The 27,302-nt window shown below is 43.4% G+C and overlaps 1 long non-coding RNA gene across 1 annotated transcript; it reads left to right on the top strand.

Annotated features, from left to right (window-relative positions):
* The first annotated feature begins 4,145 nt into the window (after positions 1-4,145).
* LOC137346514 (uncharacterized) lies at positions 4,146-26,768 on the top strand. The gene is made up of 5 exons (XR_010968724.1): positions 4,146-4,419; positions 15,218-15,437; positions 18,217-18,368; positions 20,251-20,419; positions 24,314-26,768. It is a non-coding gene; the product is annotated as an uncharacterized lncRNA (long non-coding RNA).
* Positions 26,769-27,302: the final 534 nt, after the last annotated feature.

Raw genomic sequence — 27,302 nt, forward strand, 5'->3', positions numbered from 1 at the left:
TGGTCGAAGTTTCAGTGGGGGTGCATTTCGGGAACAGTGACCATAATTCCATAAGTTTTAAGGTACTTGTGGATAAGGATAAGAGTAGTCCTCGGGTGAAGGTGCTAAATTGGGGGAAGGCTAATTATAACAATATTAGGCAGGAACTGAAGAATTTAGATTGGGGGTGGCTGTTTGAGGGTAAATCAACATCTGACATTTGGGAGTCTTTCAAACGTCAGTTGATTAGAATCCAGGACCAGCATGTTCCTGTGAGGAAGAAGGATAAGTTTGACAAGTTTCGGGAACCTTGGATAACGCGGGATATTGTGAGCCTAGTCAAAAAGAAAAAGGAAGCATTCATAAGGGCTGGAAGGCTAGGAACAGACGAATCCCTTGAGGAATATAAAGACAGTAGGAAGGAACTTAAGCAAGGAGTCAGGAGGGCTAAAAGGGGTTATGAGAAGTCATTGGCAAACAGGATTAAGGAAAATCCCAAGGCTTTTTATACGTATATAAAGAGCAAGAGGGTAACCAGGGAAAGGGTTGGCCCACTCAAGGACAGAGAAGGGAATCTGTGTGGAGCCAGAGGAAATGGGCGAGGTACTAAATGAGTACTTTGCATCAGTATTCACCAAGGAGAAGGATTTGGTGGATGATGAGCCTAGGGAAGGGAGTGCAGATAGTCTCATTATCAAAAAGGAGGAGGTGTTGGGTGTCTTGCAAAGCATTAAGGTAGATATGTCCCCAGGGCCTGATGGGATCTACCCCAGAATACTGAGTGAGGCAAGGGAAGAAATTGCTGGGGCCTTGACAGAAATCTTTGCATCCTCATTGGCTACAGGTGAGGTCCCAGAGGACTGGAGAATAGCCAATGTTGTTCCTTTGTTTAAGAAGGGTAGCAAGGATAATTCAGGAAATTATAGGCCGGTGAGCCTTACGTCAGTGGTAGGGAAATTATTAGAGAGGATTCTTCGGGACAGGATTTACTCCCATTTGGAAACAAATGGACTTATTAGCGAAAGGCAGCATGGTTTTGTGAAGGGGAGGTCGTGTCTCACTAATTTGATTGAGTTTTTTGAGGAAGTGACGAAGATGATTGATGAAGGAAGGGCAGTGGATGTTATCTATATGGACTTCAGTAAAGCATTTGACAAGGTCCCTCATAGCAGACTGATACAAAAGGTGAAGTCACATGGGATCAGAGGGGAGCTGGCAAGATGGATACAGAACTGGCTCGGTCATAGAAGACAGAGGGTAGCAGTGGAAGTGTGCTTTTCTGAATGGAGGGATGTGACTAGTGGTGTTCCGCAGGGATCAGTGCTAGGACCTTTGCTGTTTGTAGTATATATAAATGATTTGGAGGAAAATGTAGCTGGTCTGATTAGTAAGTTTGCGGACGACACAAAGGAGTTGCGGACAGTGATGAGAATTGTCAGAGGATACAGCAGGATATCGATCGGTTGGAGACTTGGGCGGAGAAATGGCAGATGGAGTTTAATCCGGACAAATGTGAGGTAATGCATTTTGGAAGGTCTAATGCAGGTGGGAAGTATACACTAAATGGCAGAACCCTTAGGAGTATTGATAGGCAGAGAGATCTGGGCGTACAGGTCCACAGGTCACTGAAAGTGGCAACACAAGTGGATAAGGTAGTCAAGAAGGCATACGGCATGCTTGCCTTCATCGGTCGGGGCATAGAGTATAAAAATTGGCAAGTCATGCTACAGCTGTACAGAACTTTAGTTAGGTCACACTTAGAATATTCTCTGAATCCTCTGAAGAAGGAATTTTCCTCCACACAAGATCAGGGGGCAGGTTGTTCAACCTTGCCCGTCTAAGAGCGAAGTCCAAAGTACGGAAAGTCCTCATCAGAGAACTCCTCTTTGCTGACGATGCTGCTTTAACATCTCACACTGAAGAATGCCTGCAGAGTCTCATCGACAGGTTTGCGTCTGCCTGCAATGAATTTGGCCTAACCATCAGCCTCAAGAAAACGAACATCATGGGGCAGGATGTCAGAAATGCTCCATCCATCAATATTGGCGACCACGCTCTGGAAGTGGTTCAAGAGTTCACCTACCTAGGCTCAACTATCACCAGTAACCTGTCTCTAGATGCAGAAATCAACAAGCGCATGGGTAAGGCTTCCACTGCTATGTCCAGACTGGCCAAGAGAGTGTGGGAAAATGGCGCACTGACACGGAACACAAAAGTCCGAGTGTATCAGGCCTGTGTCCTCAGTACCTTGCTCTACGGCAGCGAGGCCTGGACAACGTATGCCAGCCAAGAGCGACGTCTCAATTCATTCCATCTTCGCTGCCTTCGGAGAATACTTGGCATCAGGTGGCAGGACTATATCTCCAACACAGAAGTCCTTGAAGCGGCCAACACCCCCAGCTTATACACACTACTGAGTCAGCGGCGCTTGAGATGGCTTGGCCATGTGAGCCGCATGGAAGATGGCAGGATCCCCAAAGACACATTGTACAGCGAGCTCGCCACTGGTATCAGACCCACCGGCCGTCCATGTCTCCGTTATAAAGACGTCTGCAAACGCGACATGAAATCGTGTGACATTGATCACAAGTCGTGGGAGTCAGTTGCCAGCATTCGCCAGAGCTGGCGGGCAGCCATAAAGACAGGGCTAAATTGTGGCGAGTCGAAGAGACTTAGTAGTTGGCAGGAAAAAAGACAGAGGCGAAAGGGGAGAGCCAACTGTGCAACAGCCCCAACAAACAAATTTCTCTGCAGCACCTGTGGAAGAGCCTGTAACTCCAGAATTGGCCTTTATAGCCACTCCAGGCGCTGCTTCACAAACCACTGACCACCTCCAGGCGCGTATCCATTGTCTCTCGAGATAAGGAGGCCCAAAAGAAAGAAAAAGAAGAATATTGTGTGCAATTCTGGTCGCCACACTACCAGAAGGATGTGGAGGCTTTGGAGAGGGTACAGAAGAGGTTTACCAGGATGTTTCCTGGTCTGGAGGGCATTAGCTATGAGGAGAGGTTGGATAAACTCGTATTGTTTTCACTGGAACGACGGAGGTGGAGGGGCGACATGATAGAGGTTTACAAAGTTATATGCGGCATGGACAGAGTGGATAGTCAGAAGCTTTTTCCCAGGGTGGAAGGGTCAGTTACTAGGGGACATAGGTTTAAGGTGAGAGGGGCAAAGTTTAGAGGGGATGTGCGAGGCAAGTTCTTTAAACAGAGGGTGGTGAGTGCCTGGAACTTGTTGCCGGGGGAGGTGGTGGAAGCAGGTACCATAGAGACGTTTAAGAGGCATCTTGACAAATACATGAATAGGATGGGAATAGAGGGATACGGACCCCGGAAGTGCAGAAGGTTTTAGTTTAGGCAGGCATCACGATCGGCCCAGGTTTGGAGGCCGAATGGCCTGTTCCTGTGCTGTACAGTTCTTTGTTCTTTGTTTTCAAATCCCTCCATGGCCTCGCCATCTCTGTAAGTCCTCCAACCCCACATCCCTCTGAGATATCTGTGCTTATTGAATTCTGGCCTCTTGTGCATACCTGATTTTCATTACTCCACCATTGCTGGCCGTGCCTTCCGTTGCATAGGCCCCAAGCTCTGGAATCCCTCCCGACACCTCGCCACCTCACTTTCTTCTGACTGAATAACTCCTTTTGTGGCTCGGTGTCATATTTTGTTTTATAATGCTACTGTGAAGCACCTTGGGACATTTATTTATGCTAAAGGCGCTATATAAATATAAGTTCTTGTTGATTATGCCAACGTGAAGTGCCTTGGGAGATTTTTCCCACACTGAAGTGCCAGATAAATGTATGTTGTTGTTCTGGTATTGGTTCACCTGTGTTTGGTTAAGTTCATTTACATAAAAGGAAGGCATTTTGGGGATTTGCTCTACCTAATAAAGATTACTGAATATGCTAAACTAGCATAGAATAAACAATCTGGCAGATTCTAATTGAACCACGTGGATAAAATGCTTGAAATGCTCAGCAGGTCAAGCAGAAAGAAACAGAGTTAGCATTTCAGGTCAATGACCTTTCATCAGAACATGGATTTAATGTTTACTTAACAAATTAAAACCACACTGAGCCTGCCTCTCTTCCACGGCAACACCCACACCCTGAAGAGGGTCACATGGTGTCCTCTACTATGCTTGAGGCCTCCATTGAGCAGTGGGCATCAGAGGAACTGGAGTGCATCGTCACCGCTGGAGAATTCACCTTGGTTTGATGAGCTAAGTTTCCTTTAAAGTTTTTGTTTTTTGTTACAGTATATTAGTAGTCCCCCTTTCAAAAGTATTTAAGAAAAAACACACTGGGCAGGATTGTTATTAGATCATAAGGAGGCAGGCGGTGGTTTAAACCTGCCCATCGGTTTGACGTGCCAGTTTCCTGACTCTAAACCGGCAGACTCCGAGTTCAAAGGATAGCGTTGCGAGCATGAAGAGGTAACACTTGTTGTTATGCTTGTTGTTAGCTCATTAATGGACCAGTTATGTGGGTTCGATGCACTGTCAGAACACAAGCTGGAATGGCGGGACAGAAGCAAGAGGCAGCACTGAAAAGGGAAGGCTCAGCGAAGGCCCTCATTCACAGACTATCAGTTGTGCTCAGTGAACAGAGTTACCTTGCACATCTTTGCACCCTTAACAATGGCATTTTGGAGGGCCCGAGATTTTGCAGTGGGTGGTGGTGCAGGGGTGATGGGTCCTTCTGCTAATGGATCTCATGGGCTTCTGACAGTGGGGAGAAGAAGGTTCAGGAAGGCTCCACATTCCATTGCCATTAAAGGAAGGGCATTCGAGGAAATGGCATCAAGCTTCTCTGAGTTTGCTCTGACCAGCAATAAACAGCATCTGCTGGAGCAGAGGCAGACCCCTGGGCAACAGGGCAAAGGGGTGAGGAAGGAGGGGCAGGAAAGCTCCAGACTCTCCATCTTCCCCAGCACATTCCACTGCTCTGCCAACCCTCACTTCCCATTCTCCTGTGTCTCACCAACATGAGATGGAAACACACAAGTCAACCAAGTGTGGCAACATTCCCAGTGCTTTATCACTGAACATTTCACTATTATTTACATCAGAAACACCCAAGTGACCCACAAAGTAGCATTACCAATGTGGTGGCCTGTGTTCACAGCCACTCCTACGAGGTGCTCCCGCTGTGACTGAGGTGGAGGTGGAGGCAGACTGCTCGTTGGTGCCTGTCTAGGCCTGAGATGCCTGTGGCAGTCAGCCTTGATGCACCACCAGGGGCAGCCTCTGCCACAGGGCATGACTCCACAGATGTTTTGCCCATCGGAGGGCCATGGAGGCAGATGATGATGATGAAGAAACCCACGAGGGGTGGCGCCCTCACCACCATCTTTCACCTCCTCAGCCCTTTCATGACACCCTTGATTGCTGGGAGGGCCCACCAGCTGGAGCACAGCTGGCATTCACTCCCTGCTTCGTTGCGCCATTTGCATTACTGACCAGTCAATGCTACAGACTGCAGCATGCATTCAGTGACTGTCAGTGTGTTGTTCCCGCATCCACTCTGATGCTGCAGATGGCTCTCCATGAGGTTGGCCACTCTCTCAATGGAAGAGCTCTGGTGCTCAAAGCACTGAATCATTGTGGAGTACAAGAGATGAATTGGCTCCTCCATTCCCGTCCCATGTCTCCACAGTGCCTCAGCTAACCGACATATGGGCATACATGTGACACTGGTTCTCCAGGTAGAGCTGCTTGTTTCGTGACTCCCTAGGCTCTGCAATTACACCCTACTGAGCAGGGCTGCGCCTGTCCTCCATCCTCCGAGGGGGTGTGCCCTCAGCCAACTCTGCCTTCCCTGTATCCTCCTGCTGTCATGTGTGCTGCGCTTCACCCTGTCCAGTAACTCATGGGGACCCATTGAGGTGTGAGTACCTGCGCTGATGGAGGGTGCACAGGAAAGATGTGATGGTGCAGGCTCCGAAGTGTCATCCTCCTTTGACTCCTCAGGAGCTTGTTGTCCTTGTCAGGCCTCCTGCCCCTCTGCAGCTCGCCCTTTGGGAGGCAAAAGAGAAAATGGTTATAAGAGACTGGGCAGTCAACAGATGTTCATACTGCTTACAATAATGAGATGACAATTCATGCTTTGACAGCTTGTTGCATGGGAGCATTGCTATGCACCCCGGAACCTGGAGATGTTGAGATGTTTTCACCCTGTCCATGGCAGACTTCCGTTTCTCCATCCGCAGCGTCTCTGTGGCTTGATACTCTGGCTAGGTCAAAGGCCAGCTTCTGAAAGTGCGTCAGTGATGCTATCTGTGGAACCCCACTGTCCAGGAATGCTGTCTCATTCTCCCTGGCGTTCAACTCCCGTTTTGCATGCAAAGTGAATACAGATTCTGTTAGGACAATGCCTCTCTCCCTCACCACTCACAGCTTTCCATTCACATACACTGCTGCAGTCTGAATTCCAGAGTCCTGTCCAGCAGCACCAGGGTTCTGACCTATGCTTATCCATCAGGGCTGCTGAGCGCACATCTCTCCCATGGTCACAAGAACTCTAGGTGCCCTCAGGATGCCCTTCTCTTTTGAACTCTGGTGATTGCTGACCAGCAGGCATGCTATCTAGGTCTATATTTTGATTCACCTTTCCTGACCTGGGAAGGTCATTGAAATGCTTCCAGCACCACATCCAGTTCATCCTCGTCACTCCTGTGCTGCTGACCTCATTAGCCAGCTCCAACTGCGCCCTCTTAGTAAGCCTTGCAGGCTTTCTGGTGCCACTGGCGGGGTGCAGGACGTTTCTGCACTTAGTTACCGCCTCTAGCAGCACCTCCAGTGAGGCATCCAACAAAGGTGAGGAGCTGACCTGACACGAGGTGGGGGCCTCCTTTCTCCCTGCCCTTTGTTCTGCACCTTCCTCCCTCTCTTGGCCAACCTCAGCAATGGCTGCTCCCTGCCCTTCATGTTGGGCCCACCGCTGCCTCTGTGTCCGTCGCCGCTAATTGGGTTGAGAACACGACTCCAGGCCAATTATCATATTTCCATAAAGAAATCGCAATGCGTGCGCATTTCTGACACATTCCAAGCTCGGGCCTTGGAAATGACTGTGATGTTAGGGTCCTGACTCCGGAATGGAAATCCTGCCCACTAAGTCTGAATGTAGACTGCTCAAGTGAGATGCATTGCTTTGAAGGATTCTAAGTGAGATAAAGTTTGAAAGTTTCAATTAAGTTCAGAGTGGTAACACATGTGTTTAAATGAAGCATTGAACTGGAATTGTCGTGTGAAGCGATAGATGGAAATGGTGGGCTGGGTTTTACAGCCCCCCCCCCGACATTAGGGGTCGTGGTGGGAGGAGAGGGGGCGGAAATGCCTCCTGGAGAGGCTCACCACAGGCCTCGACGCAGGGAAGGCCCGACCTGATATTGCCGACGGCGGCGAGGCCTTATGGCGGCCCTCCCACCACTCGGCAACAGGACCAAAATTTACATCGGCAAATTTATTTTGAAAAATGAATTAATGACTTACCTGCTTCTGCCGTCCGTTCCGGGGCGATATTGGTGCTGGTGGCCGGCACTCCTGGGCCTTCGGATACCCATTCGGAGATCCGATGCGGGACACTGATGGGGAGGGGGAAGCAGGTAAGTATTTCAGTGTGGGAGTGGGGGGGCGGGGGGCTGGTTAGATCAAACTAATCTGATTGGTGTAGGCATTGGTGGGAAGGGGTGAAGTTAAAGGTTTGTGAGCTTTGGCGGGGGGCTGGTGGAAGGCTAGAAACATTTATTTAATCTTTCAAAATATATTTTAATGCACTATCACTTTCAAACTTTAAATTGTCTTGTAAGGTTCGAAGCCCTTTAAAAGTGGCATTGGCGCCTGCGTAATGGCGCCTGATGCCGTTACCGGGGATGGACCACCTTCCCCCTTCACGTCATCGGCAGTGGGGGGGTGGGGGGGGGGTGTGCGGGGGGGCAGTCCACCCCGGCTATTTAAATGCTGAATATCGCAGCGGCTCCATGATGTCAGGTCCACGCAGGCGGACCACCATTTTTGAAGCTCACCGCTGGGATTGGCGGCGAGCTTGTAAAATCCAGCCCATTGTGTGTATGCTGTGAGTCTATTTGTATGAGAGGGATAACTCAAGACAAATACTAGCAAGATAGGGGGAGACTCTACATTACGTCTGATGAATGCAACACTTGACCCGGAAGCTGGATTGTTGGTGTCAAACCAGCACTGAAGTTTAGAAAACCTATGGTTAAAAATTAGAATTTTGTTCTTTGTGGCACTTCTCCACATGTCATCAGATAGATTAGCACAATTACATATAGCTAAACTTTGAGGTGATGCATTTGAAAAGATTTCTGAATTCATAATTTCAAAACAATGCCAGACCTCAACTATTCAGTTCTGTTTTGTCACGTGGACAGAAAGCACCTGAAGATCTTGTTTATAGAGCTGCCTTCTAACCTAGAATCATAGAATGGTTACAGCAAAGAAGGAGGCCATTCGGCCCATAGTGTCCATGCCAGCTCTCTGCAAGCACAACTCATCTAGTCCCACTCCCATGTCTTTTCCCCATAGCCCTGAAAAATTTTTCTCATCCAATAATTATCCAGTTCTCCTTTGAAGGCCTCAATTGAATCTGCCTCCAATATACTCTCAGGCAGTGCATTCCAGATCCTAACCACTCGCTGCATAAAGAAATTTTTCCTCATGTTGCTGTTGCTTCTTTTGCCAATCACCTCAAATCGGTGTCCACTGGTTCTGGATCCTTCGACCAATGGGAACAGTTTCTCTCTATCTACTCTGTCCAGACCCCTCACGATTTTGAACACTTCTATCAAATCTCCTCTTCTCCAAGGAGAACAGACCCAGCTTCTTCAACCTATCCATGTAACTGAAGTTCCTCATCCTTGGAACTATTCTCATGAATCTTTTCTGCCCCCTCTCTAATGCCTTAACATCATTCTAAAAGTGTGGTGACCAGAACTGGACACAATACTCCAGTTGAGGACAAACCAAGTTTATCATAACTTCCTTGTTTTTATACTCTATGCCCCTATTTATAAAGCTCAAAATCCCATATGCTTTCTTAGCCGCTTTCTCAACCTTCAATGATTTATGCACATATACCCGCAAATCTCTCTGTTCCTGCAACCCCTTTAGAATTAAACCATTTAATTTATTTGCCTCTCCTTGTTCTTCCTACCAAAGTGAATCACTTCACACTTTTCTGCATTAAATTTCATCTATCACGTGTCTGACTATTCCACCAGCCTGTCTATGTCCTCTCGAAGTTTATTGCCATCCTCCTCACAGTTCACAATACTTCCAAGTTCTGTGTCATCTGCAAATTTTGAAATTGTGCCCTGTACACCCAAGTCTAGGTCATTAATATATATAAAGAAAAGTAGGGATCCCAACACCAACCCCTGGGGAACCCCTCCAGTGCGAAAAACAACTGCTCACAGCTATTCTGTTTCCTGCCACTCAGCCAATTTCGTATCTGTGCCGCTATTGTCCCACTTATTTAATGGGCTCTAACTTTGCTGACAAGCCTGTTATGTGGAACTTTATCAAATGCCTTTTGGAAGTCCATGCACACCACATTAACCGCATTACCCTCATCAACCCTCTCTGTTACCTCATCAAAAAATACAAGCAAGTTAGTTAAACACTATTTGCCCTTAACAAATCTGTGATGGCTTTCCTTAATGAACTCACATTTTTCCAAGTGACTATAAATTTTGTCCCAAATTATCATTTCTAAAAGCTTTCCCACCACTGAGGTTAAACTGACTGGCCTGCAGTTGCTGGGCTTGTCCTTACACCCTTTTTTGAATTAGGGTGTAACATTTGTAATTCTCTAGTCCTCTGGCACTACACCTCTATCTAAGGAGGATTGGAAGCTTACGGCAAGTGCCTCTGCATTTCCACCCTTACTTCCCTAAGTATCCTTGGATGCATCTCATTCGGCCCTGGTGACTTATCAACTTTAAATACAGCCAGCCTATCTAATACCTCCTTCTTGTCAATTTTTAGCCCATCCAAATATCTCAATGACCTCCTTTTTCACCATGATTTAGGCAGCATCTTCTTCCTTGGTGAAGACATGCAAAATACTCATTTAGTACTAGGAATATAAAGGAAGGTTTATGCTCATATCTATCACTTAGTTCACTGTGAAAAAGCATTGATGTCACAGTCAGAGATTCAGTAACTTCTAAATAGGGTAAGTTATAGTGCAAGGTTAACAATACAGGTAACGATATGTAATTTTTAAGAACATTTAGTCCTAAAGGTGCTATATTATGGAATATTTTTTACAATGAAGTAAGAATCATTGCCATTGCCTTTTAACTTTAAATAGCAATTGAGTGAGGGCTGCCTTCATCTTGACTTCCGTAAACTTCATCTGTTAATTATATATTTTGATAATTTTGATATTTTTATATACAGTATGTTAAAACATTAGGCTTTGTGAAATCTGTCTGTTAATATACTCATAACTGCACAGCAAAATGTCAGATCTGAACAGATGCAAAGATACTTGAATGTATGACAAAAACAAAGTGAGCATGGATGCAGTGAGGTTAATTAATGTTACATTTCAATCAGAATTAATCATTTCACAGTTAAGATAAACCCAAACGTTGTCCCATTCATTTGGCTGTCTTTAATGAGTCTTGAGCTTACTGAGGGAATAAAAATCATTCTAATTTACTTTTGGAGAGATATGCACTGTTGTATACATAATTATATTATAGCTAACAAAATACTAGTTTAAGATGTACATTTATGTACATTTAGTTGTGTTACATCATCATCGTAAACAAAAGCATTGTCTTTTTTAGATTCATCCTGGAATACTATCAAAGAGCAATATCATCTTGTAGAGTGTTGGTCCTCTAGAGAGCGAGAATGGGGAGTTAATAGTAGATAATAGTAGATGAAATGAACAAATATTTTGCCTCTGTCTTCACTATAGAAGATACAAAAAACATTCCAGTAATAGGTGTAAATCAGGAGGTGGAAGGAAGAGAGGGACTTGGTGAAATTATAATCACCAGGGAAGTGGTACTGAGCAAACTGATGGAGCTGTGGGCTGACAAGTCCCCAGGTCCTGACGGGCTTCATCTTAGGGTCTTAAAAGAGGTGGCTAATGAAGTAGTAAATGCATTGTTGTTAATTTTTCAAAATTCACTAGATTCTGGAAAGGTTCCATCAGACTGGAAAGTAGCAAATATAACCCCTCTATTCAAGAAGTTGGGGGGGGGGGGGGTGGTGGAGGCAGAAAACAGGCAACTATAGGCCAGTTAGCTTGACGTCTATCCTGGGGAAGGTGTTAGAATAGATCATTAAGGAGGCTATAGTTGGGCACTTAGAAAAACTCAAGGTAACCAGGAATAGTCAGCATGGTTTTGTGAAAGCGAAATCATGTTTAACTAATTTATTGGAGTTCTTTGAAGGAATAACATGCACTGTGGATAAAGGGGAGCGCATTGATGTACTGTACTTAGATTTCCAGAAGGCATTTGACAAGGTGCCGCATGAAAGGTTATTGTGCAAAGTAGGAGCTCATGGTGTAGTGGAGTCCCGCAGGGGTCTGTGCTGGGACCTCAACTTTTACAATTCATATCAATGATCTAGATGAGGGGAGCGATGGCTTGGTAGCTAAATTTGCAGATGACACGAAAATAGGTAGGAAGGTATGTTGTGAAGAGGACATAAGGAGGTTGGAGACTGATATAGATAGGCTGAGTGAGTGTGCAAAAATCTGGCAAATGGAGTATATTGTGTGAAAATGTGAAGTTGTTCACTTTGACAGGAAGAATAAAAAAGCAAAATGGAAAATGACTGCAGAATTCCGAGGTGCATAGGGATCTAGGTGTTCTGGTATATGAGTCACAAAAAGTTATATGCAGGTACATCAAGTAATAAAGAAGGCTAATGGAATGCTATCCTTTATTACGAGAGGAATTGAAAATAAAAGTAAGGATGTTATGCTTCAGTTATACAGGGCATTGGTGAGACCACAACTAGAATACTGTGTGCAGTTTTGGTCTCCTTATTGAAGGAAGGATGTAAATGCGTTGGTGGCGGTTCAGAGGAGGTGTATTAGATTGATACTGGAATGAGCGGGTTGTCTTATGAGGAAAGGTTGGACAGATTGGGCTTGTTTTCACTGGAGTTTAGAAGAGTGATGAGAGACTTGATTGAACTATAAAAGATCCTGAATAGTCTTGACAAGGTGGATGTGGAAAGGATGGCTGGAATTTTACACCGGGCGGATGGGAGCTGGACTCCAACATAAATGTCAGTGCCAACCCCGCTCCCGCCCAGCCTGGGGATCCGTCCCTTATTTTACGGATCCCCAGGCTTTAATTGGCCCGAGGCGGGACTTTCACCCGCTTGAGGGAGGAGGTCCCGCATCTGTGGGCTGCCGGCCAGTCAGCAGGCCGGCAGCTCTTAGTCTCAGCAGCGGCACCGGGAGGGGTGGCCACTGCTGAGACTGCAGCTCAGCCGACCCAGGAGGACGCAATGGAACCGGGACAGAAGGTAAGTTTGGACAGCCTCACCAGGGGAATCAGTCGTGCCCTGGTGAGGCTAGGGTGGTCGTTTGGGGGGAGGGGGGGGGGCGTATTGGATCCCGGGGTTGGGTTGGGAGGTGGGGGCGGCCCTCAATCGGGCACCTGTGCCCGATTGCCAGGCCCCCCCCACCCCAGGGTGCGGAAAGGCCGGCAGCTATAGCTGGGTGGCCTTTCACGTCCCCGGCAAACCCGCTTGCCACGGGTAAAATACCAGTGGAGGCGGGCGAGGGTCTTGATTGGCCTCAGGCGGGCGGACCGCTTCTCACCCACCACCCACCCACCCCCCCCCCCCCCCACCCCCTCAGTGGACCTCCGTAAACCTGGTCGGAGGCAGAATCGGGGCGGTTAGGCCTCCTGGAGCCTGCCACTCAATTTTACACCGCCCCCACGCCACCATCCGACCCGCGTAAAATTCTGGCCGATGTTTCCTCTTGTGGGTGAGTCCAGAACTAGGGGGCATTGTTTTAAAATTAGGGGTCGCCCTTTTAGGACAGAGATGAGGAGAATTTTTTTCTCTCAGAGGGTTGTGCGACTTTGGAACTCTCTACCTCAGAAGTTGGTGGAGGTGGGGTCATTGACTATTTTTAAGGCGGAGGTAGATAGATTCTTGTTAGGCAAGGCAATCAAAGGTTATCGTGGGTAGATGGGAGTGTAGAATTCGCGACACAAACAGATCAGCCATGATCTTATTGAATGGCAGAGCAGGCTAGAGGGGCCGAATAGCCTACTTCTCCTAATTTGTATGTTCGTATGTTCTTAAAAGTGCCTTGTAATACTAACTGTCCAACAGGATAAAATTGCAGACAGCAGCTAATTGATGGCTATGCAGGCTGTCAAAAATAATTGTCATAATTTTTTTGTACAACAACTTTAAGGATACAATTCAAGTTGCAGCTTGAAAATGTATAAAGCATTCCAATGAAAATGATGGCCAGGTCAATGAAGGCCATCCATTGTGTACGCCTTACATGAACAAGACACCTGCAGGATTAAAAAAAAGTTTGGAAGCTACTGTGAACAATTCTGGCATACAATCACTAATGGGCTTGAATCAAATTCTTCTCTCCTTTATTTTAACAATGGCACCATTAAACATTCATAGGGTAACATTGCTCCTTTGTGAAATACTTTCACAATACTTTTCTTCTAATATAAAATCACAAAGGTACAGCAAATATATTTCACAGATATTGCAAGGTAAATAATATGTATATTCTTGGCTAGTGTATTCAGACAAACCCGATATATTTTCTACCAACAATAATTAGATTTTATTGTGCTGGTATGATAATGGATGACTGCTAAATTGAATAATACTGATATGGGAAAATTATATTTCAGGCTAACTTCTTCTTGTCATTCCTGAATATGACTTAACAAATCAATCCATGCAAAAATGTTGGAAAACCTGTATTTGCTGCATATCTCTTAAGAATAACAAGCATCTAATTTTTTTTTTCTTGTTCACTCTCTTCCAATCCCGGCAGTGTCCTGCACCATTCGCCTTAGTTCTTCATCTTTGTTTCTCAGTGAAAAAAAGACAATTGAGATTTAAATCTGGGTTCCAACAATGGAAGTGTTTTCTATTTGATTTGTGCTGGGTTTATACTCATGACTGAATGTTGCATTACAGTTGAATGGGTGGCAGGCTTTGGGGTGATGGGGAAAAAGAAGAGGGTCCGTGACTGCATTTAACAAATTGCTAATCCAAATAAATTACATTTCCCTTGGCTTTGCATTGACAATCATTAACAAATAGTATCAGCATTTCCTTTTAAAGAGAGACCAATCATTCTGTGGGCCTAGCTGGCTTGTAAATTTAACCTGAAGACATCTACTCAATACATTGTTCCCTCACAAAGCTGTACACAGTACCTTACCATCAGTTTAAACATTTAACACAACCAAGCAGAATATTTTCTCTAACCGTACCATCTTTTTCTTAAGACAAGAAAACCAATACAGGATTTGTTTTTTTTTTAAGTGATTTGGATACAATTCATTGACTTTGGGCTAAGTAAGAGATTATTCTGATTTTTTCTTCTTCCTTTAATTATTTGTTTTCCTGTAATTTGGGAACACTTTAAAGAAGTTAAACCACTGATTTTAGTAAATTGTAAAGACCAATGAATGTGTGTCTTTAAAATGTTATTGGTCTAACTACATTCTGCTCAATAAAATTAAAGGGGTAGCATCATGTGTTTTGTACAATGTAATAACTTCTAGCAGGAAAAGGAACAAGACAGTATTAGCTGAGGCTCACAGACAGCTTTTTACTTTCAAATGTGCTGAGTTCAGATGAAATCTCTCATGCTTGTCTGCTTTAATTAATCTTGTACGGTCCTAGATCAACTGGAGCACAGAAATTCCAGATTTATTTTAATTAGCTGATGCATCTTTTTTTAAAGTGAGAAATGATTATAGCATTTGGGTGTGACTGTTGTATGATTGCCTTTAAGAGTGATGTCCCTTTAAAATCTTAGTATGCTAATGAGCCAAGTACCAGGATGCAGTCATGTGACTCAGAGCCAGAGTCTCACTCTATAACTGTAACACCGATAGGCAGGTCCTGTAAATAGATGTCTCTGTACTATATATACTTATTCACTGTTAATAAACCTGTTTTAATATTTTCAATCAACTGAACTCCACGCATCTCATTTATGTTGCATCAGACAACATAAAAAGCTTCTCATTACATGGTGGCAGCTGTGGTGAGAAGACAGAACCCAAGATTGAAGACTACAAGAAAACAGCTTTAAAACTACCTACAGCTAAAAGAGAGAAAGTTAAGAGAAAGACTGGCCCAAACAGTGTAAAGAAGAAAAAAACTCACCTCAAGCTGAAGAAGACAGAGCTCTGAATGACAGGCTGCAGATCAATCACTGTGATCTGGTGAGTCAGTGTGCTATTGGTACAGGAAACTCAGTTAAAAAAAAGCTTTGAGGTGCTTGCAAAGTTGATTTTTTAATAAAAGGCTCAGTGAAAGAAAATAAACAGGGACATCCAAATCCCTATCTCAGGCTGATCAATTGTTTACAAAGGTTCCCTCAGGCTGATCAGGTCCGCACCATTACGGAGGCACCTGACAGCAAAAAGCTTGTGAATCCTCCATTCAAGCAGCTCGCAGCTGAAGCTATTAAAAAAAAACCCATTGAATCACTTCATCATGAAGGGCTTTCATTCACTCAGCCTGAGTTTAAAAAACTCATAAAACTACTCAAGTATGAAGAATAGCCTAATGAATGGCTGCATAAACAAAGGCTAGAAGATAAAAGCACTTGAAATGCCTATTGCACAGCTGTGCAAACAAACAGACCAGAGTGCTAGAAGCAAGATAAGCAGACAAGCTGCTCCTGTCAATCAAACCAGCCAGTCTAAAGAAGAGAACTTTTTTTAAGGGAAGACAGTGCAGAGTCACAGAACCAGGTCGTAAAGCAAGTTTAAAGCAAAAGAACAGCAGAAAGATGGATACCACTTTTCCCAGCATGAACTAGGGCAGCACAGTGGCGCAGTGGTTAGCACCGCAGCCTCACAGCTCCAGGGACCCGGGTTCGATTCTGGGTACTGTCTGTGTGGAGTTTGCAAGTTCTCCCTGTGTCTGCGTGGGTTTTCTCCGGGTGCTCCGGTTTCCTCCCACAAGCCAAAAGACTTGCAGGTTGGTAGGTAAATTGACCATTATAAATTGTCACTAGTATAGGTAGGTGGTAGAGAAATATAGGGACAGGTGGGGATGTTTGGTAGGAATATGGGATTAGTGTAGGATTAGTATAAATGGGTGGTTGATGGTCGGCACAGACTCGATGGGCCGAAGGGCCTGTTTCAGTGCTGTATCTCTAATCTAACTGGAAAGCCTTGGATATCCTATCTGCATTCAAACTGTTCCAACAAAGTATGCAATAATGCTTTACAGACCAAGTAATTGCAGGACTAGAAAAACAGGCTGTAAAAATAATGATAACAATTGGAAATGAGGGATTACACAGAATCAATACCTCAGGCTTATCTAAAGAGGACTAGAAAGAACCCGCAAAGATGTGGAAAGCATTGGAAGATTATCTCCGGTTACAAGTGAATTTCAGAATTCACCGCCTAACATTGATATCCTACGGCAACAGCCATGGGAATCAATAGACATCAGTAGATGCCGTAGTAAGGGCAATGAGTGCGATTTTTCAGAAGTTGAGCTAACATACCAAATAATGGAGCTGGTGATTGTATCAATACCCATTAAAGAATTTCAGAAAGACCTCTTGGGGAAAATGAAAGGTCACAGCATTGATGCACTGCTGGAAGATGGTAGGAAATACAAAGCCATTGTAGCTGGACAACAGCATCTGCAAGTACGAGGTGCAGCCAACTATATCAGCTCCATAACCAGGCCAAAAAGAGCAAGCAAGCTGTGTGGTAAGTGCAGTCTGTCCCACTCACAACGAAATTGCCCTGCATTTCGAGACCTGTGCAAGGTGTGCAGTGCAAAAGGACATTGGGCCCACCTATGCAAGAAATCTGGCTTGAAAGATGCAGCCAGAAACCATGGTAGGACACGAGCCAACAGAAGGCAGGCGCAGCAACACGGCAACAGCAGCAACAAAAGCGCCAGAGACCTCCATAAACGTAGACCAATACACGAAGTCCACAGCAAAACAGATCTGTGACAAGACTCAGGTAGGAGCAAGTCTCAGTCAGAAGATGAGCAAGCATTCCACATTGTAAACCTGACACATCACATTGAAGAAGTCAAACAACTGGAAGCTTTCACTACCATTAACATCACGTGCCCAAAGAAAGCTGGCAAACATACACTCAGGATCAAGATTGACACTGGAGCTAGTGCAAATATCCTATCAGTCCGTATTCTCAAAGATATGTACCAGAATCGTTGGAGATCAATGATACAACCAACAACTGCCAACGGGTCACCCATCCCTGCAGTGGCACTCTAACAATGCAATGCAGCTATGGCAAGTCGGCTTGGAAATCACAAACATTCTGCCTAGTGGACACAAGCTGACCTGCAGTGGCAGGACTACCAGTGTCTAAGGACCTCAACATCATAACTATCCACGAGAGCATTGCCAAGGGGAAATCTCCAAGGACCGGAACCTGCTTGTGGACTCTGATCAGCATCAAACTGTGCAGTCTGGAAATCCAGCAATTGCACAACTATGCCGCGCCTTCACTTCTGCTCTCAAGAGAACCGCCAGTACCACAACAAGCCAGAACAGACAGGTATCTCCATGAGACCAGGTACTCTTCCCCCAACAAGTCCTCGACCTTCAGCCCCAAGCCTTCAGATGCAGAGGATGAGGATAGGCAAAGGACACGCTATGTCCTGCAGAGGCTGAGGAGGAATAAGTTGAAGCACTGTCTATTAGCTGTTTGAGATGAGGTGCCAGAACTTTCCAAGAATGATAAGGCCCCAAAAGCAGTCATCTTGAGAAAAGCAACAGAGTATGTTAGTAGGCTGAATGCAGAGCAACAGAAACTGAATGCAGAGAAGGAGAAACTTCAGAAAAAATAGCAACAGATGAGACAAATTCTCCAAACAAAAGCTGTCAAACCACTGAGATGATTTATGGACTTTTGAGCCTCTATATTTGTAAATTTCATAATCTCTATCAATGTGTAAATAATTTTGATGTTATCTCATTTTATATGTTTTTGCTTTCAGCATACAAGACTTAGCTTTGGAATGAAGGGGGATGTTGTGTGATTGCCTTTAAGAGTGACGTCCCTTTAAGATCTTAGTATGCGAACCAAGTACCAGGATGCAGTCATGTGACTCAGAGACAGAGTCTCACTCTGTAACTGTAACACTGAGAGGTAGGTCTTGTAAATTGATAGCTCTGTACTGCATATACTTGTTAGCTGTTATTAAACCTGTTTTGATATCTTCAATCAACTGAACTCCACACATCTCATTTATATTGCATTAGACAACATAAAAAGCTTCTCTATACAGTCTCTGCCACATTTTCCTCATTACATGTTCCTGTCCTACCTAGAGTCGGAAATCCATCCATATAAAATTGTAAAAAATTCTAATAAAATGTACAAAAAATGCAATGCACGCAATTGCAGTTTGCAATAATGAGTTGGTATTGGATAAAAAGCTGTTGCAAATTTACATATTAAAGCAAAACTTTATTTTACTGCTGCATTAAGAGAATGCTTGTAGTATTTTACGTGCATTTATCTTTCAAGGCATTTACATTATTGCAGCATCCCATGCATTAGTCATACCATGGGAGATGGTAATGATGCTGTAAATCATATTTAAAAGCTAACTTTCAGCATTCTGAATACTTACATTTGCCACTGTCGAGATATATCATAGACAATTATAATAAGTATGTTTATGCCTAAAATTGTATAGTAATGTGCCATTTATAACTATATTTACACTACCAATTATACATCAGTAATGTGAATTGCATAGAAAAAAAGATTAAATTTCAACAAAATTATTTGAAACATTTAGCAACCCTTGCATGAAATGTCAGCAATTGTAATGGGGATTAGTATATTTAAATTATGCATACCCAAATGGCAAAAACTGTCTACACAATTTTTTTTCAAAATATATAATCACCTACAGGATCAAAGGTCAACAGTTGCAAGTGTCACTGTAATTCATTCGACATCTGGCCTCTAGTTGGACAAAGAAGCATTAAGGTTCCAGGCACTCATTAAATTTTAGATTTGTGACACAGGGGCAGAGCATTTATAAAACAAAAAATTGATTGGAAAATAAATCACGCTACACATGGACAAGTTAAACAACTCAGTTAGCAAAAAGCTTGGCACTGCACAATGTCATTACCATCTCTGCATTTAGTATTATTCTGAAGCCAACTTCAGTGGCAAATGCCAATAATTCTAATATATTTTGCGCTACTGGAGAGGCTGGAAATAGTAATTTTTTAATAAGATCAATTTTTGACAGAATAAATCAATGTTGAGATAAGTGATCTTTCAGGCCCTTCTGACACTTTTCAAAGCCCCAATATCAAAATGTACAACAACACTAAGGAACAAGGCTCACATTCGAAATTTTTCAATTACTTCATCTCAGCCTCAATACGTAAAGAGAGTTAAATCAATAAGTAGAACATATTAAAAAGAGGCTTGACAAGTAATAAAACAGCAGACCTAGTTATTTAAAAAAACTACTCTTAAGAAGTAAGACCTGTGGCTCTCATTATCTTTAAATGGCCGTGGTATATTTAGTTTGGTTTGGAGCAAAGCTCCATCAGGTATTTTGGATTTAAATCCACTTTACACAGCAATTCAGATTAGTGCATTTCCACACTGATCTGTCAACATGGTTTCTATTTTGTAAGACAATCCCTCTGGGCTCCAGAGCTTCGATTGTCTTAATACATTGCCTGCTTTAGAACTGCGATAATCACATTTGAAAATGGTTACGCTTAGGATACAGCACAGACATTTGGCTTACATCTATTCTCTGATAGATATATTGCAGTTTAATTTCCACAGTATCATTCTTATGTCATATTGAATCATAATTCCAATGTTCCTAATTTGGCATAAGAATGGTTTCAAATTGTGGTGTCACATTCCTTCCCTAATCAGCTCTTTTTATTGGCCCACACTCATCCTTATAGGCCTGGGGAGTTCGAAGACAAGAAGAAAGTGAGAAAAAAATGTTGATTTCATTAATGGAGTTCTCTTGCTCCTCTAGGGTTTAAACAGTCAATTTGGAGCGTTTCACAGTCATTAATTTAATCATCTACATGATAAAAGAAAGAAAGGCTTGCATTTATAAGAACATCTATTAGATGAGCTAACGATGGGCGGGAGCTTAAATGGATTAACGAAGACCAATAGTCAAAAACAATGTTATGATGAAAGTAAGTGTTCTGCTTCATTCTTTAACTTTAACTGAACTTTAAAAAAAAATGATGTACAACATCAGTAATAATGAAATAAAAAGGAAATACTAAGGACGCCACTGATGCCCAAACTGTCACCATATTTTGGCACACTTCTATGCTAAAGGATGCATACATTAGCTTTGGCCAAATCCACCTAATATTAAAATATGAGAAGACTGCCAAATTCCTAGTCTACAAGGTTTGACATTAAAGCCTTGTGCAGATTGACTTAGTAAGGTGTATCAAATGGCCCTAAATCATCCATGGGTAGGAAAAAGCATACCAAGCACTCAGCTTTATTTATCGAGAGATAGAATTGAAAAGTAGGGAGGTTATGCTACACCTGTATCGAACCTTGGATAGACCACACTTAGAGTACTGCGTGCAGTTCTGGCCGCCATATTATTGAAAGAATATAGAGGCATGGTGAGGGTGCAGAGAAGATTTACAAGGATGAAACCAGAGATGCATGGGTATACGTATCAGGAAAGGATGAACAGGCTAGGTCTCTTTTCCCTTGAAAAGTAGCTGAGGGGTGACCTAACAGAAATCTTTAAAATTATGAAAGCTTTTGATAGAGTGGATGCAAAATGTTTCCGCTCATGGAGGAGAGCATTACCAGAGGCCATCAATATAGGATAGTCACCAAGAAATTCAATAGGGAATTCAGAAGAAAATTCTTTACCCAGAGAATGAAACTCACTACTACAGAGAGTAATTGAAGCGAATAGTATAGATGCATTTAAGGGGAAGCTAGACAAACATATGAGGGAGAAGGGAATAGAGCATTACGCTGATAGATTTAGATGAGAAAAGATGTGAGGAGGATCGATTGGAGCATAAACCGAATGGCCTGTTTCTGTGCCTTTTATCCTATGTAATCCTATGGAAGTAAATCCTTACCAAGATACAAAAGTGATCCACCTGGAGATCATTTAAATGGATTTTTATGTTATAGTTTGTTCTTCTAACATAAAACATTTCCCATTTTTTAAACATCAAATTACAAATATGAGCAAAGCTTGTCAAATGAGAACTGAAGGACACAGACTGTAGTATAAGCCTGAAAGACATTCAGAGGCAGAATGGACAAGGTTATGAAGAGATGTGTAGACAAGAACAAGGTGATAATATTTAAAGTAACCCACCCTGCAAGAACCTGACTGGATCCGAGTGTCCATACTACACCTCACTTGATTGACTTCAATGGATTTTGAATTCAGTTAATTGGAGAACAGGGAGCAGTGAAGATCAGTGAGATTAGAGCAAAGGTGAACGTAACAACGTCGAACAAGATGCAGGTGGTAGAGTTTGGACAAATTGAAGTTCGTGTAGCGGGTAGCAGGTGGTTGTCGGTGATGGTATTGGAAAAGTCAAGCCAAGAGCTAACAGAAGCATGAATAAGCATTTCACTGATGAGTCCAGATGATGTTGAGGCAGAGGCAGATGATCTCAGGGAGGTAGAAATAAGTGATCTTGGTGATAGTTAAGATATGGAGTTCAAAGGTCAGCGCAGGGTTGAAACAGCCAATATTTTATATGTAACCTTATCAACAAATGATACAGGATGAATGATTTCCATTTTCTTGTCTGTGGCAAGATATGGTAGGGTGCTTTTAGGATATTGACAAGCAAAATTAATTTATGAAGGATGGAGAAATGTATGATAGTGGCCCTTGAGACAGTGGAATCCATGGTTATTAGGATTGCACAGAATTTCATGATGTCTGTTACTAATAATGAGATGCAATTGCTTCTCCAAAGGTCCCATTTCTGCCTATGTACAACTCCATGGACTTACCAGTACAAATTAGCACATCAGAGGCTTTAAATTGATCACCTGCCTGCCTGTCCTCTGCTCATAAAATCTGAAAAACTGATTTCCTAATTAGGAGGTCTCAGGTGGACTTTCACTCTTTTTCGTATAAAAGGCATTCAGATGGTAAATCTTTAGAATAACATAAACCAGCTGATAAGCCCACTGACTCCCACAGCTACCTCGACTACACTTCTTCACACCCTGCCTCCTGTAAGGACTCCATTCCATTCTTCCAGTTTCTCCATCTCCGACGCATCTGCTCTGATGATGCTATCTTCCATGACAGCGCTTCTGATCTGTCTTCCTTTTTCCTCAACCAAGGGTTCCCCCCCACTGTTGTTGACAAGGCCCTCAACCATGTCCAGCCCATTTCCAGCACCTCTACCCTCACCCCTTCCCCTCCCTTCCAGAACCATGACAGGGATCCCCTTGTCCTCACTTTCCACCCCATCAGCCTCCATATCCAAAGGATCATCCTCCGCCATTTCCGCCACCTCCAGCGTGATGCCACTACCAAACGCATCTTCCCCTCCCTTCCCCTGTCAGCATTCTGAAGGGATCATTCCTTCCGTGACACCCTGGTCCACTTCTCTATTACCCCCACCACCTCGTCCCCTTCCCATGGCACCTTCCCCTGCAATCGCAGGAGGTGTAATACCTGCCCATTTACCTCCTCTCTCCTCACTATCCCAGGCCCCAAACACTCCTTTCAGGTGAAGCAGTGATTTACTTGTACTTCTTTCAATGTAGTATATTGTATTCGTTGCTCACAATGTGGTCTCCTCTACATTGGGGAGACCAAGCGCAGACTGGGTGACGACTTTGCGGAACACCTCCGCTCAGTCCGAAAGCATGACCCTGAGCTTCCGGTTGCTTGCCATTTCAACACTCCCCCCTGCTCTCATGCTCACATCTCTATCCTGGGATTGCTGCAGTGTTCCAGTGAACACCAACGCAAGCTCGAGGAACAGCATCTCATTTACCGATTAGGCACACTGTAGCCTGTCGGACTGAACATTGAGTTCAATAATTTCAGAGCATGACGGGTCCCCCATTTTACTTTTATTTTTAGTTATTTTTTTCTTTTTTACATTTTTTACATTTTTTTTGTATGTTTATTTCATTTCATCTTAGTTTGTTCAGTTTGCTTACCCACTTTTTTTTCATGTTTGTACTTGCTGCTGTTCAATCTTCAGTCCATTAACACCCTATCTGTACTAATGCTTTGTCTTTCAACACAACATTAACATATTGTTTGCCTTTGCTCCATGACCTTTCGGTCAGCTATTCTGTGGCCTTATCCAATCTACACCTTCTCCTTTGTTATCTCTTGCCCCACCCCCACTTTACTTGCTTATAACCTTTGACATTTCTAATATTTGCCAGTTCTGAAGAAGGGTCACTGACCTGAAACGTTAACTTTGCTTCTCTCTCCCCAGATGCCGCCAGACCTGCTGAGTATTTCCAGCATTTCTTGTTTTTATTTCAGATTTCCAGCATCCGCAGTATTTTGCTTTTATATTCCTGCTGATCTAGTTATTGCAGAGAGGATCTGAAGACTTAAGAAACATGGTCAATCTTTCTTTCTAACCATGAATAATGGAACAGGGTTTCCCAGTCAGACAACAAAGACTCTTAAAATGGTTCCGATTGGTGATAAATCCCCAAAATGCCATTTGTGGTGGAGAATCTGGGTAAACATGGGCCATGGCAGAATTTGGTAAGTGGGACTCCTATTGAAGGAGCTGAGTAGTGTCAAACCCTGCAGTAATGAATTCTGTGGGTCAGCAACATGTGACCCAGCTGCCAGAGCCTTGGGTAAGAATAGTGCTGCCTCACTGCACTGCAATTGTGAGTTGACAACGGATACAAACTGACACTAGTGGAGGACTTACATTCTAGTTTGCCTATTCCTCAATAACCCTCATTGATCCCAAAATAGAAATGTGCTGTGGCTTCATTCCATGAAACCATAAAAAAGCATTAGCTTAAAGCAGTATCAATTATGGTTTCATTGTTTTACATTCTCATTTCTCTGCTCTTTTTTATAGGTCCTCCTAGAGCATTCACATTCCCTATGCAAGAGGAGCAGGGACATGCTTCAGATATCTGCTGATATGTTTATGTTATGATCATCTTGGAGGTGGGTGAGAGATCACCATAACTTGCCCTCCTATTTTCTCCTCACTGCCTTGACTGTGCTCTGTAGTTTTCCTGGAATCAAGAATGAGCAGTTATAAACAAAAAAAAAGATTGAAATTGCACAACACTATAACAGTAACTAATATGTTAACTCAGGCTTGGTCCAAGCTTGGACAAAAGAGCTAAGTTGTAGAGGTTAGTTGAGAGTGACTGCCCCTGACATCAAGGCAGCTTTTGACTGAGTGTGGCATCAAAGAGCCTGAGTAAATTTAAGTCACTGGGAATCAGAGGGAAAACTCTCCACTGGTTGGAGTCATACTTAGAACAAAGTATGATGTTTATGGTTGCTGGAGGCCAATCATTGCAGGAATTCCTCAGGTAGTGCCCCAGACCCAACAATCTTCAACTGCTTCATCAATGACCTGCCCTGCAACATAAAGTCAGAAGTGGGGAATGTTCACTGCTAATTGCAGTGTTCAATTCCATTTGCAACTCCTCAGATAATAAAGCAGTCTGTGTTCTCATGCAGCACAACCTGGACAACATTCAGACTTGAGCTGATAAGTGACAAGTAATGTTCATGCCACACAAGTTCCAAGCAATGATCATCTCCAACAAGAGAGGGCCTAACCACCTCCCCTTGACATCGAAAAGCATTACCATTGTCAAATACCTGACTATCAATACACCGGTGGGGGGTCGCCATTAACCAGAAACCTAACTGGACCAACCACATATAAAGGTGGCTACAAAAACAGGTAAGAGGCTGGACATTCTGCAGCAAGTGACTCACCTACTGACTCCCCAAAGACTTTTCAACATATACAAGGATAAATCAGGAATTTAATGGAATACTCTCTACTCGCATGGATGAATGCAGCTCCAACAAGATTTAAGAAGCATGACACTATCCAGGACAAAGCAGCCACTTGATTGGTATCCCACATACCACCTTAAATCTTCACTCCCTTCACCAGCAGTGCACTGTGGCTGCAAAGGGAACCATCTACAAAATGGACTGCAGAAATGCACCAAGGCTTCTTCGGTAGCACTTCCCAAACCTGTCACATCCACCAATTGGAAGGACAAGGATACAAGCACATGGAAGCACCACCACCTTCAAGTTCCCCTCCACATTACACACCATTTTTGTCTGATAGCACTCCAATGATGCGCCTTGGGATGTTTTACTACATTAAAGGCATTGTAGAAATGCAAATGGTTGTTGTAAATGCTTCAGAATTCAAAATTCTGAGGTTTTTTTGATGAGGTAATTGGGAGGCTGCAGAAACTATTTCTCACTGGTTTGTGCATTGCTAATGAGAGGACATTGATTTAAGATGATCACCAGATAAAAAGGAAGAGGTGGGGAGAAATTTTTTAAATCAGAGGGTTGTTAGGCCACGGAATCCCAGACCAGAATCAGCAGGGATAATAGAATTCAGAAAGCTTTTAAAAAGAAAGGGGTTAAATATTTGGCAAGGAAGTATTTTAAAGGAGACAGGGCAAGAGAAGAGGAATGGAGTTAGTTGGCCTCCTTCTGTGCTGTAAAATTCTATGATAATCTATGAAACAGTCTTGACTTGAAAACTCCTTCAACATTGCAAGGTCAAAATCCTGGAACTCCCTACCTAAAAGCACTGCAGATGTACCTTCACCACACAGACTGCAGCAGTTTAAGAAGATGGCTCATCACCACCTTCTCAAGGGCAATTAGGGATAGGCAACAAATGCTGGCCTCACCTGTGATGCTCAAATCCCATGAATAAATAAAATAAATTCCTCAACCTGAAATCTGAATGAAAGATTTAAGTTATTTAAAATAAATAGGTTAAGGGTTTCAATAAATAGAGAAAGGATCAGCAGCTCATTTGTTACTGAAATCATATTTTGCGATCTCAACCCACAAATGTCTAGTAGTATAATTAAAACCATAATTTAAAGCTTAAGTTGTGCTGATGACCATGCACTGTTGTGGTTAATGAGCTCATTAGAACCTCTTCATTAAATTCCTTTCCTGGTAAGTCACCTCCAGCCATCTATTATTCTATCTCTAAAAGTTACTGCCCTTTGAGACCCTGCAGAGAACATTAGCAGGTCACTTTTCTAAGTATATTATACAGAGGCAATCCTAGTTACCTTGTCTCCGATGTATGGTTTAGTCAAGTTTAATCTCAGAGTAACTCTTTGCATCAGGAAAGTTATACATTTGAGAGAAAAAAAGCAAGACTGTAATATCAATCACTGACTTTAATGGATTAGGTCAGTGGTTAGATAGCCATAAGGAGTCATTGCAACGATTTAAAACTGACAGATATTATATTCCCCTTGCTTCCTCAACCTCTGAATAAACCATTAAATACATCGACTAACTGCTGCTCTCCTGCCTTTATATAAATAAACACTGAACTCCAAGCTCATTCTTTTTATTTCGTGATTTTTCTGCCATTGGTTTTCAGATTGCATTGAAGAAGCATTAGAAATCAGAATGAAAACCAGCCTACATATTGGGCTTTGAGGTGAGAAATTGGGCTCAGTAGTGCCTGTTCTTTGGGCACTATGAAAGCCCTCAGAGCTCCAAAATGGCATCCACAGCACATGCACACATTTCTGGGGCAAACTGCACTGGACACTATATTGGTGCATGCGTTAGCAAAAGTGCAGTGAGCAACCATCGGGTGTAGGCACAGCAAGTAGATCAGTCAGTGTGCAATGCTGATTTGATGCCAACGGTGTCATTTGGAGCTCAACACTCCAGCCACTGCCTTCTCTTAACCTCACACAGCTGAACACAGATTCAGCAGCAGGAAGGACCCTCCACCAAGCTGTTTAAAGGGATGATCAACTACTTACAGGTCAGTTGCTGGTTGATTTCTTCTCGCTGTTGCCACGATTCTA

This window comes from Heterodontus francisci, chromosome 30 (assembly GCF_036365525.1).
Source record: "Heterodontus francisci isolate sHetFra1 chromosome 30, sHetFra1.hap1, whole genome shotgun sequence".
NCBI classification, from domain to species: Eukaryota; Metazoa; Chordata; class Chondrichthyes; order Heterodontiformes; family Heterodontidae; genus Heterodontus; species Heterodontus francisci.